The sequence below is a fragment of the Dipodomys spectabilis genome, unplaced genomic scaffold (genome assembly GCF_019054845.1).
Source record: "Dipodomys spectabilis isolate Male_0828 unplaced genomic scaffold, ASM1905484v1 ptg000231l, whole genome shotgun sequence".
Classification (NCBI taxonomy): Eukaryota; Metazoa; Chordata; class Mammalia; order Rodentia; family Heteromyidae; genus Dipodomys; species Dipodomys spectabilis.
Genome location: NW_024870908.1, coordinates 5,853,478 through 5,872,014, shown reverse-complemented (window position 1 = coordinate 5,872,014; position 18,537 = coordinate 5,853,478).

The window sequence follows — 18,537 nt, the reverse complement described above, 5'->3', positions numbered from 1 at the left end:
GTTCCCACTGGATCCCGTGCCCTGTGAGAGGCAAGCCCCTCCTGTCTCCCACCCCCCCCACTTAGCATGGAGGAGTCTGTGGGCTTCCTTAAGTCTGACATTATTTTATTTTATTTTTGCCGGCCTTAGAACTTGAACTCAGGCTTTGAGTTAAATCTGACATGATAACACCCACTTACCCCTGAGAACCAGCTCAACCCACCTCCCAGGTTTATTTCTGGCCGGGAGAAAATTGTCTTTCTGACCCCATAGCAGAATAGGAGAACACGTGGATAAATCATTAATAAATGTGTTTACTACTTTTATTTGCATTGGCTGTCAAATTAAATATTGCATTAAGCGAGTTAAATATTCATATTGCATTAAATAAACATATTGCATTAAAAAATTAAGTGCTAGGAGCTGTTCCTTGGAGCTGGGTTAGGAAGGCTTTAGCTCCATCAGTCAGCGAGCATTAACTGTGCCATCCATGAATTATTTGGGCTCAAAATAATCGGGGAGAGGAGCCCCTCGGTGTGGAGTGTGGATCATGCTCTGTGGGTGGGTACGTAACACTGTTTAGTTATATTGGACCTGGGCCTTGAACTCAGGGCCTGAGTGCTGGATGTCCCAGAGTTTTTCTTTTTCCTTTTTCTTCAAGGCTAGCACTCTGTCAGTCAAAACACAGCTCCACTTCTGGCTTTTTGCTGGTTGATCGGAGATAAGAATCTCACAGATATTCCAGCCCAGCCAGGCTAGCTTTAAACTACAATCCTCAGACGTCAGCCTCCTGAGTGGCTGGGATTATAGGGGATAGAGGCTGTGTGAGCCACCAGTACTGCTCTGCAGACAGTTTTGGTTCTGACAGCTGGGTGAAGGATGTGTTCTTGCACGTAGCAAATTGGGGACCAGGGAAGCTAGAAAATGTCCTGCAGGGCCCAGGATATTCCCACGCAGAAGAAAGATCTGAATTTCCAATACTCAGTCCCCTAGGAATGTTGTAGGGAAAAAAAAAATCTTCATGCTACATCAACCGGCTTAGCAAAGCTACAGAACCATATCCATCGCATTAATCCTTTTTGAAAGCTTAACCACATTCTCGTGGGACATCTTTATGGGGAGGTTTGCACATGTTCAGGGGTCGGTGTTCTTGAGGAGTTTTCCTTTTTGCTTCAAAAGAGTGTGTGAGCAGACACAACGTGGGTTTTGACTAACTTCCAGACGGGTGCATACCCAGCCTTCCCAGGGTCTCAGGGCGGGCTTTCCCAGGTGCATACTGCACATGAGGAAACGCATCTGTGGGGCTGGACACCAGGAGAGGTGGGAAGACCGTCTCTCCATCCGGTCCACACCTCATCATCGCAGCTGAGTCTCACCTCACACAAGAGAACCAAGCACTTTACCACTTGAGCCATGCCCCACCCCCCAACAGCCCTTTGTTTTCCATTTTGTTTTGGAGATCAGGTCTCCCTAACTTTGCTCAGACTGGCCTTGGAAACGCACCAGCCTCCTGGCTCAGCTGTCTGAGTAGCTGGGATAACAGGTGTGTACCGCCGTGTTTGGGATTCCCCACCCAGTTTTTATTTCTTCCATAAACAAAATAAAAATAATATAGGGAACTCTCTTATTTCATCTGGGATGCCATGACCTAAGACTTCAGACCGAGTAATTTATAAACCACAGGATTTTATTGTTCCCGAGTGTGGAGGCTGATGAGCCCAGCGGCATCGGGTGTGTGTGGGGGTAGCAGGGTGTCAGATTTGGTAGATTTGGTGTCTGATACAGGGCCGTTGTACTTTGTTTGCTCATTTTTCTACATCCCTCCCTCCTTCCTCTGGCTCAGGGCAGGGATTTGTCGTTACAAACACATCAAGTCCGGGAGAAAGGACGGAAGGGGTGACATTGTCCAAAAAGAAATGTACGCTTAGCCGGGCGCTGGTGGCTCACGCCTGTAATCCTAGCTACTCAGGAGGCTGAGATCTGAGGATCCCAGTTCAAAGCCAGCCCGGGCAGGAGAGACCGTGAGACTCCTATCTCCAATAAACCACCAGAAAACCTGAAGTGGCGCTGTAGCTCAAGTGGTAGAGCGCTCACCTTGAGCTGAAGAGCTGAGGGACAGCGCCCAAGCCCAGAGTTCAAGCCCCACGACCGACAAAAAAAAAAAAAAAAAAAGAAATGTACTCTTTATCTGACTTAAATAACTGTAATCCCTTGGTATATCACCTTCATAATAACAATAAAGATAAAAAAAATCAAATAAAGCAGAAAGAAAGGGTGGGGATGTGGATCAAGTTTTATTGCATTTACCTACTAAATGCAAGGCCCTGAGTTCCATCCTAATACAGCAAAAAACAAAACAAAACACAAAACAAAAAACCCCCAACAAAACAAAACCAGGCACCAGTGGCTCACCCCTGGAATCCTAGCTACGTGGTAGGCTGAGATCTCAGGATCTTGGTTCAAAACCAGCCCGGGTAGAAAAGTCCCTGTGAGACTCTTATTTCCAATTAACCCACCAGAAACTGGAAGTAGCGCTGTGGATCAAAGTGGTAGAGCACTACTAGCTTGAGCAAAAGAGCTGAGGGACAGAACTTAGACCCTGAGCTCAAGCCTCATGACTGACCCCCCAAAAAAAGAAAGAAAAAATAGTCCTTTCTAGTGAAGGAATATAGTTGTTACTAGTATTGGATGTACTAGAGCTCAGCTATGGAATAGAATTGAACCAAATGATCTGTACCTTGGGGCATTTTTTTTTTTTGTCTTCTATTGATTCCAACTCTTCCTTACTATTGTTGCTTAATGAAGAACCGCTGTAGTTTCTAATAACATGGTGTGGCCCTGGGGTGGATGAAGTCAGACTTTATTTCCCCTGCGATGCCCAACCCTTTGTCAAATTAAAAGCAGGGTGGTGGGGGGGGTGGGGGGGGGAGGAGGGGGAAGGAAAATTGGTACAAATGTAGAATCATCCCCTCCCCCCCAGATTAGTGTGCTGACTGCAGCGTTTTATGACCCGGGTGGATTGGAGAGGCCTGGGGCTGGCTGGCTGGGCTGAATTAGGGAGGGTTTAGGTTGTATTTAATGGCTCCCTCAACCCCCTACCCCCCAGCTACTCCTGACAGCTTCCAGACATGGGGGAAGAAGCTGAGCGGGTGTCTTTAAAAGCCTTTTCACAGTGTTGAAAATCAACTACCTTAACAGTGGCCATCCATTTAGAGATGGACACCAGTGTGTTTAGCTGGGCGAGGGGCAGAGCCAGGGCTGGGGCGTCCCCCCGGGCTGGGTGCTCTCTCTGTGTGGGACAGGGTGGGCTAGGAGGGAGGAGGTCATCCGAGGACCCAAGCGGTCCCTTCCCAGCCACCTCCACAGGGCCTGGAGCCCTCCCCCCAAGTCCCAGACTGTGTGTGGTCAGTCCCTGCTCACCCACTGGGCTGCGGTGTGGGTTGAGTGGGGGTTTGTGACCCAGTCTCCTTCCTTCCTCTCCTTTTCCTCCCTCCTCTCTCCCTCCTCCTCTCTCTTCTCTTTCTCTCTCCCTTTTCCCTCCGTTCTCCTCTCTTTTCTCCCTTCTTTCTTCCTTTCCTCTTTCCCTTCTCTCTCTCTGTATCCTCTCTCCTCCCTCTTTTTCTCTCCTCTCTCCTTTCTCCCTTCTTTCTTCTCTCTCTGCTGGTACTTTCTCTCCTCTCTCCCTTCTCTCACTCTCTACTGATACTCTCTGTCCTCTCTCCCCTCTCCCCTCTCTCTTCTCTCTCTCCTTTCCCCCCCTCTCCCCCCGCTGGGGCCTCACACTTGCAAGGCTTCCTAGTGCCTTGGTGGCTCACCCGGGCAGATCCTGCCATTTCGTCCTGCTCCCGGAGGGATGTTCCCTGAGGTGGGGCGGGGAGGCCCCGCGGCCCCCAGCCCCCCTGGCACCGGGACCTGGGGGCAGGAGGCTGTTCTCAGGGGAGACAGAGACGTGGGTGTGTCAGGTGGCAGGGGCTGCGGTGGCCCTTGGCACCGCAGTCACCGCCCTGCCTGACAGCGATGCCCTGGGTGGCCCAGTGGAGCGCAGACAGGAGTCTGGGGGCTCCCTAAGTCCTCGGGTCCACTACTGAGGCGGAGAGAGCATCTGGCAGGACCCGCTGTCACCCAGGGCTGTGTGGGCCCTGTCTCTGGACTGTGTCTCTGGACTTTGTGGTTTTGTGCCCCTGTGGGGCTCACTGCTGCTGTGTGTGCGTGCTTTGACCGATACACTCACAGCAGAGGGCGTGAGAGGCTCTTTCCTGCTCCATGGGCACCAGAGGGAGAAGATACTCAGAGTGTGAGCAGGTGGACAGGCAGGTGGACAGGTGGACAGGTGGCTGGGTAGACAGGCAGATGGACTGATGGGTGGACGGTAGATGGGTGTGTGGACAGTGGATAGATAATGATGGGCGGGTGGATGCACGGATGGGTGGTTGGATGACAGAGCAATTCTTGCTGAGGTTCTGTGAGCTCTTAGCCATTTTCTAAGAACTGCACGTTTGGAATCAGACTTACATTACTGACCTCAGACTGATGGACTAGTGTATATCACCTCTGTGTGTGAGTGAGTGTGTGTGTGTGTGTGTGTGTGTGTGTGTGTGTGGGAGGGTCTCTGGGGACTCTCGTTAGGTCACAGATTCGGGGCACGAGTGAGTTAAGCGCCTGATTTAACCGCCACAGTGTTTGCACGCATTGCAAACACGCCGCGCACTTCACCATAAATAGCTAGGAATGTTAGCTGCCAATTAAAAAAAAAAAATCAATGAGCGAAATGCCAGATTGGATTGGAGAGGCTGGGCTGGAAGCCTCAGAGCTGAGTTCGCATCCCGGCTTCACGGTGGAGGGGGCTGTGTGTGGGGCGGACACACACGTGGCCGTCCAGGTGCACGGGGGCCACAGAGCCCCACAGGGGAGCCTCTTCATTTTTTCTTGCAATTTTGGAGGATTTGAAAACATTCCAAGCAACCAAACAAGTAACCGGGGGGCCAGGAGGGATTGCTCCTCCCGTCCTGGGGCCAGACTGCCTTTCCTAGCCGGTGGCCTAAACATCACCTCCCCTGGGGGAAGACTCATCCTCACTGTGCTGCTCTCCCCAAGGTTCTGGCTAGCACCGGCATGGCGAATCAGTGGCTTCTGGGTTTGATCCATACTACTGTTGTGTTGCTCACCCAAATTGTCTTCCCTCCCTCCCTCCCTCCCTTCAGGAGAGCCCAAGATTCCATCCTGACCCTTCTGATACCAGGGCTGCCTCTGTTGTAGGTGTGCTAGGACATTCAGGGTGCAGAAAGGGCTCCGGCTTTTCACAGTGCTTTGTACCACAGCAGTCTGGGTCTCGGGTTCTCCCCGCTGAAGAGGCAGAATTTGTCCTTGGACCACAGTTGGCTCAGCTCGGCTGCCACCGCGTGTAGCACACAGGGACACAGTGTCCACTTGCAGGTACCTGTACCTATGTGCTCCTTAAGCTGGACAGGGAGGAGCCAGACCCTCCCTCCACCCCCAACTCCTCACATGGCTGAGAGTCTGTGTCCCGCCTTTCTGCCAGCAGCAGGGGAGGGAGCAGGCTGCCAGACGCTGCCTGATTCCACAGTCAAATGTCACCTCCTCCCTGGGGGCTCAGTGTGGCAGAGTAAATTTCAGCTCCTTGGCACGTTTCATCCCAGTGCAGGTTAGACCAGCAGAGGTCCCACCCAAGCCGCCAGAAGGATTGAGTGGCCCGGAGAGGAGAAGGGCTCTGAGCATGTATGGAGCTGTGTGCTCCTGGAGTGGAGCTCCCAGTACATCTTCCATGCGTAAGGAATGAATATGTCACCTGATCGATTACCTGGGACGTCAATACTTTGGATGTTGAGAACCTCTTGTGTGGAATGTATCCACCTACCTCATCCAAAGTTTAGGACTCAACAGAGTCCATATAACACATGCAAGGAGTTTTCGTTGGCCTTGTGAAGAGATGAGGAGGAGGAGGAGGGAGAAGGAGGAAGGCTGCTCAGTTCTGACATCAGCTCAGGAGTCCACGTGCAGAAAAATGGATGGAAGGATGGCTAGATGGTAGTTGGGTGGATGGCTGGAAGGAAGGATGGTTGATGGATGGATGGAAGGATGGATGGGTGGATGGATGGAAGGATGAGTGGATGACAGATGATGGGCGGATGGAAGGATGGCTAGATGGTAGTTGGGTGGATGGCTGGAAGGAAGGATGGATGATGGATGGATGGGTGGATGGATGGAAGGATAGATTGATGGAAAGATGCATGTATGTGTGTATATGAATAGGTATGTTGATGGATGGATGGATGATGGATGGATGGAAGGAAGGATGTACAAATGATTGATGGATGGAAGGATGGATATGCCCATTTGTCTTTTAGACCCGGAAATGGAAATTCACTTTCTGATTTACTGTTGACTAAATGCTGACACAGATGCATGTATCAGTTATCTATCACTGTGTAAAATCACCTTAGGAGCTTGGATGCTCAAAACCAACATCTATTACTCCTGGTCCTCTGTGTATGTGTGTGTGTTCAGTGGCTTAGCAGGGCCCTTCGTGTGAACACCCTGGACTATCTGGCTCTTGACTAGTAGAGTCTATCTCTTGACCACAGGTGTGTCCCTGGGATAGTTTACATCTGGTAAATGGCATGTAGGGGAGCATATAGAAGTCATAGGATGTTTTTTTGGTCACTTAGTCTTAGAAGTGACTTCCTGTTGGTTCTGTTTTGTTCATTTTGTTAGAAGAAAAGGGCGAAGTCCAGCTCACACTGAAGGCGGGGAGGGGAGTTCTTAATGGACGATTGGATAGTGATTAGGGACAAGGGAGCATGGCTGATGGGTTGGAGGCTCCTCCTCCTCACGACTCAATGGGAAAGCTACCTGTGGGAGCAGAACACAGCTTATGGCAACTGAGGCTCATGCAGGGGACACAGCGCCCCCGGGAAGCCTGTGTGGGAAGCCCAGGCCCTGAACCAAAAGGCCTCAGTGTGTGGAAGGGTTTCCTGGAATACTGGATCCTTCGAAAACATCTGACCAGAACCCGATCTGGCGCAGAAGCCTGAGGCGAACGTGGGCTGGGGCCAAGGTCCAGTTCCCAGCCAGGTTTTTTTCTGTGGTGCTTGACACTTGGATCTCTGGGGTGTCGTTAACTCTTGGGCTTCATCTTCTTCTTCACCTTGAAGCTGGTCATGGTTTCTACGTCACAGGATGACTGTGTGAACCATTCAGAGGCCGAGGCGGGGAATTCCTAGCTCCTGTTTGGAGCCCAGCCCGAGCTGGTTTCCTCTTTCCCTCCTTCCTGATCATTTGTTCCAGTTCTGACAGTTCTGTTCTCTCTCTCTGGAACTCTTCTGCCCAGAATGGCCTTCTATCTACATTCTTCCAAGTAATAACCCTCAAAACCCCTATAAAAATGCTCTGTAATTCTGACAGCATGCCACAGGAAGTCCCAGGGCGGGAGATGGGGCTGCCTGGTTGTCACTGTGATGGAAGCTCGGGCTCCATCCTGGGTCACCCCGAGTCCCAACCGTGCTGGCACCGGGAGAATAGACCCCCCCCCCCGCAATCTCCTTGTCCCCCAGCTCATGGCCAGCTGGGATGTCTTTCTGAGGAGAGAGGAGCCAAGGGGACCCATGAGAACGTGGCCCTCAATTCACAGTGGCCTCCTCAGCGCAGGCAGTGGGGGATGATAGCTGGAGAGTGGGTTTGCGGCAGGAGCTGTTATTCCAGAGTCTCAGAACCGCCCTGCGCCCTGTCCTGTCTGAGACGCAGTAGCCTCCCTCCAGTCTTGGGGCAGTCCTACATTGGGGGACCTCCCATGGGGAGGGGATGGCTCTCTGAGAGGCCAAGGCCTTTCCCAAGGTCACCACAGTTAATCCGTGTGCCATGGGAGCCCAGTGCGGAAGTCCTTCTGGGCTCCTGAAGCACTTGACTTCCTCCAGGAGACCTGAGCATTCCGGGTATCTTCCAAACCCGCTCTGCGCCTCGGGCGCTAAATCCAGAGGTGTCTCAGCCCAGAGCATCTGGAAGGAGGTCAGGCCAGGCAGTGCCCATGAGCTCTGAGCTTTGCTGCAGGGTGGATGCTTGACCTGAAGGTCCTGGACCAGAGCAGAGTCGATGAGCACGCTTCTCCCCCTGCAGGCCCAGGGCAGAACTGCAGCTACTTCTGCATCCTGATGCTTGGTTTACTTAACTTTTCCTCTCCCTCCTTCCCTTCCTCCCTGGTCCTTCCTTCCTTCCTTCCCTTCCTTCCTTCCTTCCTTCCTTCCTTCCTTCCTTCCTTCCTTCCTTCCTTCCTTCCTTCCTTCCTTCCTTCCTTCCTTCCTTCCTTCCTTCCTTCCTTTCCCTTCCTTCCTTCCTTTTTATTTTTCTGTCTTGTATCTGGCTTTGCTAGTTAATTGGAGATGGATTTTCACAGGCTTTTTTCCTCTGCTCAGGCTGGCTTTGAACAGCCATCCCCTAGATCTCAGCCTCTGGAGATTACAAGGGTGAGCTGTGGTGCCCAGTCTTTTTATTTTTTTACTTAACGGTGGATCCCGGAGTTTGGCTGCCATCACATATTTCTGTGCATTGGCTGCTCCCTCCCGATGCTGAGCTGTTTCTAGTTACAGCTCATTCTGAACTGAAAGTGTACAAACCACGAGTGTGCATTGACACAGGTCTGTGCATTGTGAAGACTCAGATCATGGATTTTTCTCATTTGCCACCATTGATTTTCCATGACTAATAATTACCATTTATACATAACCTCTATGCACTGCAAGTGATATTTATACCAGAAATTATCCAAAGTAACTTTCTTTTTTTCTTTTTTCTTTTTTTCTTTCTTTCTTTTTTTTTTTTGTCAGTCGTGGGACTTGAACTCTGGGCCTGGGCACTGTCCTTCAGCTCTTCAGCTCAAGGCTAGCGCTCTACCACTTGAGCCACAGTGCCACTTCTGATTTTCTGATGGTTTATTGGAGATAAGAGTCTCATGGTCTTTCCTGCCCAGGCTGGCTCTGAACCTCAGTCTTCAGATCTCAGCCGCCTGAGTAGCTAGGATGACAGCTATGAGCCACCAGGGCCCGGCCTAGAGTAACTTTCAATGTTAAAAAAGTTTTTTTTTTTTTGGGAAAGGAGGCTGTTAAGAAAATTGAATCTTTTTAGTTTCACCACATTCTCCTCCTCCTCCTCTTCTTTCTCCTCCTCCTCCTCTCCTCCTCCTCCTCTTCCTCCTCCTCCTCCTCCTCCTCCACTTCCTCCTCCTCCTCTTCTCCACTTCCTCCTCCTCCTCTCCTCCTCCTCCTCCTCTTTCTCCTCTTTCTCTTCCTCCTCCTCCCCTCCTCCTCCTCTTTCTCCTCCTCCTTCTTCTTTTAAATCTAGACAGTGTTCTTTTTCATCCAAAATAAGACTCGAGCAATCAGAGCCTGAAATTGTGGGATAAACGAAGTTTGAATCGACATTCCCACCGACGGGGGCGGTGATGAGCAGCCTGCCAGGGACCTGGTGAATTATTGATTTTGCTCTTGATATCTGAACTCCTTTGAGGGCTTTCCCCTTCCCCTCAGATAATGCAGGCCTGTCCCCCGCACATCTCAGCTGTGGCCACCCTTACTTCAGCATTCTGGGCTTCTTGTAGTCCTCCCTCCCTCCTTCCTTCCCTTCCTTTCTCCTTCCTCCCTCCCTTCTTTCCTCCTCTTTCTCCTTTCCCTCCTCTCCTCCCCCACTTTGAGGAAGAGTCTTACTAAGGTCCAGGTTGGCCTCCTGCTTACTCTCCCAAGTGCTGGGCTCAGTCAGGGGTGAGCAAGCAGGTGTGGAGGGGGCTGGTGACCTCACAGGTTGGGAAGGAGAAAGGCACTTCCCACAGGCGCCCTGAAAGTCTCTCTGTGTGTGTCCGTGTCTCTCTGTGTGTTGGGGTCTGTATCTCAGTGTGTATGTGTCTGTGTCTCTCTGTGTGTATCCATGGCGCTCTGTGTAGCTGTGTATGAATGTGTGTCTGTGTCTCTGTGTGTATCCATGTCTCTGTGTAGATGTCCATGTAGCTCTGTGTGTGTGTGTGTGTGTGTGTGTGTGTGTGTGTGTGTGTGTGCGCGTGCGCACGTGCTGGGGCTGGATAGGGAGTGTGTTCGTGAGGTTGAGTGTCTGTGGGAGGACAGGTGTAGAACCCTGCTCGGGATCCTGCCCCAGGTGGGGCCTGGGACCTGCCTTCTGTGGCTGTGGCTGTAGGTGGCAGCAGAGTCCACCTTTGCTGGGCGGTGGAATATTATCTCCACAGGCCGGGCTGGCCAGCCTGGGGTTGAGCTGCAACCGCATTAGCCAGGCTCTCATTGAGTTACCGCCTTTCCTGCAGGGGCCTGCTGGCTCCGGCCCACACCCGGCCCACACCGGGCAGATCCCTATCCGAAGCCCTCTGCCCGCTCCCCACCCTGCCCTGACTCAGGGGCTTCTGGGCACAGCCAGTGCCCAGGCCTGAACCCAGCCAGGAGGTCCTGACCCACCTCTCTCTCTCCTGGGGTTGGTGTCCCTTCCTCTCCACACTTTATAGGCAAGGGGAGGGGCGGAGTCCTGTGGCTGCCTGCCTCCCTCTGCCATTCCCCCGCTGTGTGGGAACTGGGGCCTCTCTGGGCTGGAGTTTCTTCCTAGGTGAAGAAATTGTAGGGCTTTGAACTTGACTTTGATTTTATAGGCCCGACGGAGGTGACCTTCCCATCTGCCCATCTGCGGGCAGAGCCGTGCTGAGGAGAAGCCCTTCCAGCCTCTGATGTTTTCTCTGTCTCTCTGCTTTAATTGGGAGAGGATTCATACACGGTATAATGAATTTTAGGGTATTTTCTCTACCCATGAGGGACCCCAACACCCTTACCTACTCCTCACCAACCAGTCATCCCTGTGCTGACGCTGGCTTTGTTGTTCTATGTGCTTCATAGAAATGGCTCCCTCCCTCCCCACTCCCTCTCCTCCCCCCCTCTCCCTCTTTCTTCTGAGACACCTGTTCTCCCCCACCCCCCCCAGCTGGGGAGCTGGCTCTGCTGTCCTGGACAGCTTGGGGCCTCCTCCTCAGCATTCTTTGGCCTCCTGGCTTCCTCCCCAGAGAAGGAGGTGCTGGTGAAAAGCAGCCGGCCCTTCTCAGCCCAGCGGCTTGGCCTCCATCATTGGTTTCAAACTCAATTTGTGTCCCTGCCAAGAGCAGCCTCCTCCCACTCCTCCTGGGCCCAGGGGCCCGGGGCACTGCATGGCAGCACTTCAGAACCCCACAGCTGCCAGAGGAGGAGCAGCCCGCCGGGAGCCCGTGCTGGGCCCTGAATGCTTGTCCATCTGGGTGCAGGCTCTGCCGGAGGTCCTGGGGCTCATCTCCAGCCAGCAAGGGAGCTTTCTGCCCTGGGGGGACCAGTCTCTGTCCTCCAGCCCCACACAGCAGTGGGCAGGCTTGGGGACCCTCCCTGCGCCTGGCTGCCTTGGAACCCCAGGACTATGTGGGAGCATCAGGAGGGAGGCCCATTTCTGAGAAGGAGAATGGGGTGGGGGCTCTCGCTCAGCTCAGGGCTGTGGGAGGCAGGTGCTCGGGGCCTCAGAGGAGGGCCATTAAGGGCTCAGCCTTCGTGTGTATGTGTGTGTGTGCACAGTATGTGTGCTGTGTGTATGTGTGCAATATGTATATGTGTGTGGTGTGTGTGCTGTGTGTGTATGTGGTGTGTGTGTGCTGTGTGTGTATGTGGTATGTGTGTGTGTGTACTGTATGTGTGTATGTAGTGTGTGTGTGCTGTGTGTATTGGAGATAGAGAAGTTGAGGGCCAGCAGGGTAAAGCAACCTGCCCAGGGTTGCACAGCTCCCAAACAATACAGCGGGGATTTGAACCCCTGTTATCTGACTCCAGCCTTCAGCCTCCTCTCCTCCAGGCTTTATCAGGGAGAATCTAACTGTTCCCAAACTTAGCCAAATGGCAGAGTAGGGAAGAGGGGATAAAAAGATGTCCCCAGCATGGGGACTCCATAGCATCCCTTCCTCCCTCCCTCCTCTCCTTCTCTTCCTTCCTCCTTCTCAACCCTTTATCTTTTTAATTTTTCTTTTCAATAGAGTCTTGTTCTTTTGCCCAAGCTGGCCTTGGACTACAATCCTCCTATCTCTGCCTCTAGAGTAGCTGAGATTACAGGCATGTGCTGCCATGCCCAGGCTGTTGGTTGCTCTTTGCATGCCCTTTTTGCTCTTTGGAGGGAGTTCCTGTGGGTTGCTGTCACTTAAGGTCTGGGGGTTTTGCTCATCTTCTATGATGGGGTCATGTCTCTGTAGGCTGCCTGCAAATCTGCATAGGGCGTCTGTTTACTGCCTCACACTTATTTATTCATCCAGTCGTGTAATTACAACAGTATGAACCATGAGTTATAATCCAATAGAACATTATTTATTTATTTATTTATTTTTGGGTCTGGTCGTGGGGCCTGAACTCTGGGCCTGGGAGCTGTTCCTCAGCTCTTCAGCTCAAAGCAAGCGCTCTACCACTGAGCCACCTTCCCAGCCCCTAGAACATTATTTATTTTGATTTTTTTTTTTTTGGTTGGTCATGGGGCCTGCACTCTGGGCCTGGGCACTGTCCCTCAGCTCTTCAGCTCAAGGCGTTTTTTTTTGGTTGGTCGTGGGGCCTGAACTCTGGGTCTGGGTGCTGTCCCTCAGCTCTTCAGCTCAAGGCTAGCGCTCTACCACTTGAGCCACAGCACTACTTCCACCTTTTCCTGCTTATGTGGTGCTGAGGAATTGAACCCAGGGCCTCATGCATGCAAGGCAAGCACTCTGCCACTGAGCCACCTTCCCAGCCCCACATTATTTATTTTGTTGGTCCAGTTGTTCCCAGTTCAGCTGGGCCTTGGGTTTTGATGGATTTACTTTCATAAGGAATGGATGTGATGATCGATTATTGGGGTGGGAATGAATAAGGTATGGTGAGTAAGTGAGGGCAAAATTTAAGGGGTCTCCTGAACCCCATACAGTGAGGCAATTAAAAAAAAAAGAAAATCACAATAAATAGATCTCATGATGAAAAAACACCAGCATTTTGCCAGGTGCTGGTGGCTCACGCCTGTCATCCTAGCTACTCAAGAGGCTGAGATCTGAGGGTCACGGTTCAAACCAGCTCGGGCAGGAAAGTCCATGAGACTCTTATCTCCAATAAACCACCAGAAAACTGGAAGTGGTGCTGTGGCTCAAGTGGTAGAGCGCTTGCCTTGAGCTGAAGAGCTGAGGGACAGTGCCCAGGCCCAGAGTTCAAGCCCCACAACCAAAAAGAAAATCAGTATTTTAAAATAAAGCCAGGTATAAATCTCTGTAAATCTCTTTGCCAGGTAGCTAGAATTTGTACATATTTTACAGTTGTTGGATTATGTTGATTCCTGTATGTACCCAGCTCTCTTCACGACTTTCTTTCTTTCTTTCTTTCTTTCTTTCTTTCTTCCTTCCTTCCTTGCTTGCTTGCTTGCTTTTGCTGGTCATGGTACCTGAACTCTGGGCCTGGGCACTGTCCCTCAGCTCTTCAGCTCAAGGCTGGTGCTCTACCACTTGAGCCACAGTGCCACTCCTAGCCTTTTCTGCTTATATGTGCTAAGGAATCGAACCCAGGGCCTCATGCATGCTAGGCAAGCACTGTACCACTGAGCCACCTTCCCAGCCCTCCACGACTTCTTGCCCAGTGAAATGTACCACCCCCACCTTGGTGGTTGGGATGACAAGTTCTCCCTACTTCCAGAGGTGTGGGATCAGCTGGGGTCAGCTGAGGTCCGCTGGCTCCAAGGCTCTCTGTGCTGGGTAATTTTGGGGTGTGTGGGTTCAAGGCTAGGGAAGGATTCCTGCCAGGGTTGCAGCTTCTGAGGGGGTGTGATGGGGGTCTGTGCCCTCTCCCCGAGGGGGGTCTTCTGTCTCAAACTGGCTTCCAGGCACTAAAATCAAATCCACAGCTCCCACCCTGGCAGAAACAGAGGGTGCTGTAATCTTGATATCGGAAGATGTATTTCCTTAATTTCTGCCTAATGGAAAAATCCTTATGTCTGATCAATTCAGGTCAGTTTCAAGTGAATTTCATCCAAGGTGATTCATGTTAAAAATCGATACTTAACGGTTTAGGCAAAGGTGGTGAGTTCTATTCCAAAAGAACCTCAACGCTTCCTGGAAGATTCCACCCACTCAGCCTTCTCCCCCTTCCTGGGCCCGCCCATCCTCTTCATTCACTGGCTAACTCCCCCCCCCCCCCCCCCCCACACACACACACATACACTCAGCTGAACTACAGCCTGCGGGCCTCTGCCGGCCCAGGGGCTCTGTTTGTCCATCCATGCATTTCAGAATCCCAGAAGACGTTCTGATTGGGCTGTATTGGCCTCGTTGCCTGACCCCTGGTCCAATCAGCTGCGAACGATGGTTCTAGCTCTGCCGGGGTTGGACAGTGAGTTGTGCAAGGGGCGTGGGTTGTGGAGATGAGGCCCTGCCTCTCCAAGGCACTGGTCTTCCTGCCAATTCACCCAGGGGCTGAGATGAACCAGTCCAGAAGTAGGTCCAGACAGGCTGTCCTTCCTCCGCCCGCTTCGCGTATCATTATTCATGTATGGTGATTCCTGTGTACTGCAGGATTCATAGCTGTACACAGGGCAGGACGGTGCAGTGCAACCCCCTCCACCCCCCAACCCCCCCAACCCCCCCAACCCCCCAACCCCCCAACCCCCCGTTTCCCAACTTGATTGTTGGCTTTTTTTTTTTTTTTTTGCCAAGAAAGGAATTTCCCATAGAGCTCCAGCATCAACGCAAATTACTTAAAAATAAAAAAATGTTAAACTTAATATTTAAGCATGATGATCATAAACCTCCCGTATGCTTGTTGCTTTTTATACAAGCTGCAAACAAACATATAAATTAAATACAAACAGCCCAATAAAATCTGAACGAGCCACATTAATTCAGCGTGATGGATGTTCTCTCCTAGGCTGAAAATGAAATCACCTCTCACAAAGCAGATCCGGGGGGTACCGGGTACAGGGCTGCCTTTGAATCTGGGGTGCTGCTGAGCGGTGGAGGGGGTGTGGGGGTGTGTGGCCGTGGGTGGAGTCAGGTCCCATTTCTCCGCTATTTTCTCTGGACAAAGTGACACGTTTTGTGACCTTCACTGAAGAGTGTCTGCTCAGGACAGTTCCAGAGCCACACTATCGGCATTGAGGAGAAGGTGGGTCCGAGGCAGGTCAGGTCATTCGGGAGGTCAGCCGGGAGCGTCAGAAGAGAGATCATTTTTGAAATTAAAAGTGTTAAAAAAGAAATGACTCAGAGACTCACGCCGCAATGAAGACGTGAGCTTGGATGTTCCAGTGGAGGCTGGGGTTGGTGGGTTTAGTGGATGTTTCCCCTCTCCCTGTGATCACAGCCCTGCAAATGTCACGGCCTGCCATGAGAAGCATGCGAGATACAGTATCCAAAATAGCGTGGAATGGTCCCGGGTTCAAGCCAGCCCTGGCGGCTCAGGCCTGCGATTCTGTCTACTTGGGGACTGGGATCAGGAGGGTTGTGGTTCGGTGTTCGCCCTTGCACCTCTAAAAGACTCCCAGCCGGTAGCCAGGCGTGGGTGGCACAGGGCTGTCCTCGCAGACACCAGGGAGGCGGACATGGAAGCTGTCTCAGGTCCAGGCTGGCCTGGGCAGAAACGTCTGTGAGGGTCCATCTCCATAAGAGAAGCCCCTGTGGTTTTGAGCTCCTGGATGCTCAGCGAGGGTGTGTATGCCAAAGACAGGTGTGTGCTTGGACAAAAAGCAGGACTTTACCTTAAAACAGAACAAAAAACCAGGACAAAGGGGCCGAGGGGGTATGGCAAAGACAGGATGTGGGAGAAGTTTCTAGAGCAAATTGAGGATGAGATGGGTGACAGCACGGAACCCAGACAAGGTCCTGGATTTCTGTCTGGCGATAACCAAGGCTCAGACTGGAGGCCAGAATGGCTCAAGGAGAAGCCGCTGCCCGCCGGGGCCGGGCGTTTCTGGAGGCCCCTTGCTTACAGACTGCTGCACTCTGTCCACCCAGGTCTGGAAATGCATTGGATTAATCGGCTTTGAGAGTCAACTTCCAGAGCCTGCCGCTGGGTGTCTTGCACGCTGGGCTTTTTCTGCTCAGGGCTGGCACTCTACCCCTTGAGCCATGGCTCTGCTTCCACTTTTTTTTTCCCCGGTGGTTCATTGGAGGTCAAGCGTGTGACAGCAGGAGCTAACAGATGTCCCAGACCAGCCTTGGAGCTGGTGGTGGCCGGGGGAGCCCACGGCACCCACCTGCCAGCACCCACTTGCCAGATTTCCCCTGTGGCCACCGCAGAAGGATTCTGGGCAAATACTCGCAGGCTTTGCGTTTCCTGGAGATTCCACCGAGCCTGCCCTGTACTGGGGAGGTGGTCACAGGGGCCTGGGGGGGGGGTGGTTCCGGAGGGCTCAGCAGGACCTCTGGGGGTCTCAGGGGGCCCTGGGGGGATCCCAGAGGGCTTGGTGGGGCTTCTGGGGGTCTCAGGGGGGCCTTGGGGAACCTGGGTGGGCTCGGCGGGGCCTTCCTTCCCCGAGCCTACAGAAATGGAGCTGTCAGACAGGAAGATGAACCACTTTATTCTGTGTTCTGCATTCTTAGACACAACATTTCCAGGTCATTTGCCATTCCTTCAGAGAGTGAAAAAGTATCTTCTTATTCTAAAATGTGTGTGTGTGTGTGTGTGTGTGTGTGTATTCCTTGCATGAGTGTAAGTAGTGGGTGATGGCTTGCTGTGGTGGCTGCTAAGGTTTTGGGGGAGGTACCGAGCAGGGCAGTGGGGTTGCTAGTTTGGGGTGCCCCTGTGTGTTTGCGGGGGTAGTTCTGGGACCGTACTGTGTCTCCATCCTTAACCGTGTCATGCACGTACTTTTTGTTGTTGTTGTTTTTTTGGTGGTACTGGGGTTTGATCTCACAATTTTCCTATTTGTGCTTCTCATATAGCAGGATGACAGGGGTGCACTACTGTGCCTGGTTTATTGATGGAGATGGAGTCTCAGTAACTGTATGCTAACGGTTTAGGGTAATTCACACCTGTAATCTCAGCCAAGATAGGAGGCCTAACATAGGTGTATTGTATCTAGGCTTGTGCCCAGACTGGCAGCCAGGCCCTAGCTCAACACTAACCACCCAAAGCTAGTTGTCGAGGTATGGCTCCAGTTTATAAATCCAAGTTCCCTTTCTCAGTCCAAGTGGCCCTGGAGATGCCACTGATACAGAGCTGGCTGGCCTGTAATTGCAACCATGTTACAATTACATGTTCACCTCCAGAATAGCCGGGATTACAGGCGTGGGTCACAGCACCTGTCTGTATGGATTCTCTTTAACAGCCTGTTTCCCAGAGTGTTTCATGGCACACTGCTCACACCCAGGCTGCTCCTGGCCCTGGTGTGGCAGTCTGTATGTTTTATGATTTATAAACCCCAGTAGTGACATTTGAAGGGTCATGGTGAACTTGCATTTAGAAAGCCATTCTTTCTGTAATCTGGCGAACCATACCTCCACACCAAGTTTTGCTGCTTTTTTTTTTTTTTGGTGCTTATTCTGGGATTTGAACTCAGGGCGTGGGCTCTGTCCCTGAGCTTTTGCGCTCAAGGCTAGTGCTCTACAACGCTGAGTCACAGCTTTGGAGCTTTTTGGTGGTTAATTGGAGAGAAGAGTCTCACAGACTTTCCTACCTGAGCTGGCTGTGAACTGTGATCCTTACATCTCAGTCTCCTGAGTAGCTAGGATGACGGGCGTGAGCCACTGGCTCCTGGCTTGCTGTTCATTGTTGAGATAGGGTCTTGCTTCCTGTTGGGCACACACCTGGACACAATCCACGTATGTGAGGTCTCCCATGTTGGCTGGTGTGAATCCGCTCATCCAGCTCTCTGGAAAATGGAAACCCTACATCCTGGATTGGCCTCAAACTGCCATGCTCCTGACCTCGGCCTCCTGGGCAGCTAGGAAAACAGGTGTGAGCCACTGGTGCCTGGCTGGACTTGGTTTCCTCTGCAACTTAAGTGCAGAGCTGGGACGATGCAGTCAGTAAAGAATTTCTCTTCCACATGCCTCATGTCCGTTAAGAAAGCGAGTCGGACGGCTGTTAACTCTTTCCACCCGTCATTGATTCCTACATTAGTGAAGCCACTCATCTGACGTGTGCTGTGGGCGTGAGGAGAGGGAGGAACGGGCTCATGTCCAGGGTGAGCGGCTTTGCGGTCTCAGCATCATTTCCTCCCTGGCTCTGAGGTGGAGCTCTCCCCAGCTCACGGCAAGGTGAGGCTGACCTCCAGGCGCTCAGGGGAAAAAAGAGGAGAGAGAGAGAGAGAGAGCGAGAGAGCGCTTTGCTGGGGCCTAGTGGTTTCTGTTCTCTCCTCATTGGCTTTGGGGGACCCCATTTGTGGAGCGGTGGGGTGCTGGGCAGTCGGTAGGGATCTGCCAGGTCAGGCCCCACGCATTTCATCAGCCTTCTCCCCCAATAAATCGTCCATCATCCCTTCGGGTCCTGAGCACCAAGATTTTCTCCTAAGCGTCCGGGATGCCTTCTGTGTGTGGCTGCCCACAGGATGACGGTG